Raw genomic sequence first — 2887 nt, forward strand, 5'->3', positions numbered from 1 at the left:
ATTTATTGTAATACTTGGCTTATTTAAAGTGAGACACCTTCGGTCATTCATAACACATCCATAAAGACTATATATCGCATGACGCAGTACTTCATTTAAAGTCAGACCCCTTTGGTAATTTATATCCCATACATAAATGCATTGTATCATATGACCCTGTAGTTCCTATAAAGTCAGACACCTTTGATCATTCATAACATATACATAAAGGCTTAATGATGTAAACACAAATGTATTAACACTTAGGGAATTATCACCAACAACTAAAACAAATAGACATTAAAGACATGTTTAAACCTTACATTTCCTTTTATTTCTAAATCTTTAAAACAATACAAATACATGAAGTTTAAAACAGTCCTCCAATGCAATTACATTGAATATTACACAGGGTTGTGAATAGCGTAGCTTGTCCCTGAGCTGTTGGACAAATGATTCCTGCCTCTCTTCCTGCTGAAGGTACCTCATGTTGATTCCAACCTTAAAGTAGCAACACTGAAAGTTAGCATGTCTGTTAGGAAATGCCTTTGTCACACCATCTGGATACGGTCATTTCTGTGCTGCTCCAGAAACTCTAAATGGGAAGATGGGAAACTCCATTCAATTCAAATTATTATATTGCTCTTTCATTTACAAATCTATTGACGTGACTATGATACATGGCTGTATCTAGGGGGATTTGTATTTAGCTGAGCCTACTAACTTTATCTAGCTACAGTACATTTTGGCTAGCTAGTATTTTCTTTGAAGTCACTGAAATTATTTTAAATAACGATTGAGGTAGCTATAGTATGTAATCTAACTCAACACTTAACTACTACAAACGAATTTAAATTTCAATAAATAAAGGTTAACTTACTTGTTTTTCGCTGTCAAGTTGCAACACAAGTGGGCATTTGATTTGCAAAGTCATAACATTATCAGCGTCTCGTAAGTAACACTAAAAAAGTACTTCCAGGTCACAAATAAAAGTCCCCCACATAATAGTAGAGAAGTGTCAATAACCATTCATGATATGAAAAAAATGATCCAAACATTAACAATGATCCATATGTGTTCATATTTAAGTGACATTTGCATTTCATTTGGGTTTAAAACATGTTCCAAGGTCCAATAAATGCCCCCAATGCAAATCACTGTATATCAAATTTCTAATTTATTTAAAAATCCTTTCTTACATCAGCTGATATCTCAAAGTGCTGTAAAGAAACCCAGCCTAAAACCCCAAACAGCAAGCAATGCAGGTGTAGAAGCACGGTGTCTAGGAAAAACTCCCTAGAAAGGCCAGAACCTAGGAAGAAACCTAGAGAGGAACCAGGCTATCTATATGGAATGCATATTGGCTTAGAGCAAGAACTATTCTGGGTGCAGCAATAAAAGTATTGTAGGGAATGGTCAGTAGGGTCTGTAGAATGTATATATTTTGCCATTTCATGGGGCTCTGAATAGTACGGATTGTTGCTGGCCTTTTATTCCACCCATTCCATTGGCGGCCGAATCACGTCACATGTGCGCTTACTGCTCTACAGAAAACCAGCTAACAAAACAACAGTGCAGGTCACGCACACTGAATTAAAGGGCAATTACACTCAAAAACCTAAGTATCTTAGATTTTTCCCATACCTAAAAAGTCATCCACTGGCAGGGTTTAAGCATTGTTATGAACACAGAAAAATAAAATAATAATAATTAATAATAATTCAACTGTGGAAAAAACCTGGGGGAAACCAGAAAACATTTAGGAAATCCAAAACCTGGATAAACTAAACCAAGAACACTGACTGCACTTTAGTGTGTTTGTCAAACTGCAGCATAGCATTTTGGGGGAAGTTGAGGTCATGTCCAGTATTGACTATGTACCCAAGAGGGACAGAGGTTGGGCCATCCTAGAAATGTTTTAGTAAAATATAATAAATATAACATTTAGCTTAACTTTTATCCAAAGCGAGTTACAGTGGGAATGTATTTTATGTATGGGTGGTCGAACCCGAAATCCTGGAAATGCAATGCTCTACCAAGTTGCATGATTGGGTTATAAATGCCTTGTGAAGCCTCAATTTAATATGATTTATAAGGCCTTTATAAAGCACAGGTTTGTCACATTTGACATTGGTGGTTATATCACACAGTAATGCCATATTTATGAACCCTTTATAAAGCATGACATACGGCTATAGATGATTTGTAACACATTTATGTAGTGTTTATGAAGGCTTTAGCTGCACGTCATTTAAGGCGGGACCCAAAGTTCCTTGTAGTCGTCGCATCCCAGTCTGTTGACAGATACTACGATACCATCCTATGTTACACGTGCATCTGTCCACAAAAATTATACTTACTGAATTCCTGAGGAGTGATATTTCTCCTTCATCACCAGTGATTCAATATGTTTCTATTATATGTTGTCCATCAGGAGAGATCAGACTCACCTGTACCCAGCTGTATGTCCATGAAGAGTGGCCAGTCTACCAGACAAACTCAATGCTTTTTATGCACGCTTTGACAACAACATCGTGCCAGGTGTTAGGCCCATCACCGACCCAGAGGATTGGGTGACCTCACTCTCTGAGGCCAACATGAAAAAGGTCTTTAGTCAGGACAATACCCGCAAGGCCGTGGAGCCCGACGGTATTCCAAGGTGCGTTCTCAGAGCATGCGCAGAACAGCTGGCAGGCATATTCACGGTAATTTTCATCAGTCTGTAATCCCCACATGGTTTAAGATGACCATCATCATTCCTGTCCCCAAGAACTCTAAGGCTTCATGCCACAATGGCTATGCTTTGCGAGGCTGGTTATGGCACACATCAACTCCATCATCCCCGACACCATAGACCCACTCCAATTTGCATACCGCCCCAACAGATCCATCGATGACGCAATCTCAA

The 2887-nt window shown here is 38.4% G+C and overlaps 1 long non-coding RNA gene across 1 annotated transcript; it reads right to left on the reverse strand.

Annotated features, from left to right (window-relative positions):
• Positions 1–290: 290 nt before the first annotated feature.
• Positions 291–1109, reverse strand: LOC106604560 (uncharacterized). The gene is made up of 2 exons (XR_001328692.2): positions 860–1109; positions 291–574 (listed from the first exon to the last, which is right to left on the reverse strand). It is a non-coding gene; the product is annotated as an uncharacterized lncRNA (long non-coding RNA).
• Positions 1110–2887: the final 1778 nt, after the last annotated feature.

The sequence above is a fragment of the Salmo salar genome, chromosome ssa05 (genome assembly GCF_905237065.1).
Source record: "Salmo salar chromosome ssa05, Ssal_v3.1, whole genome shotgun sequence".
In the NCBI taxonomy this organism is placed as follows: Eukaryota; Metazoa; Chordata; class Actinopteri; order Salmoniformes; family Salmonidae; genus Salmo; species Salmo salar.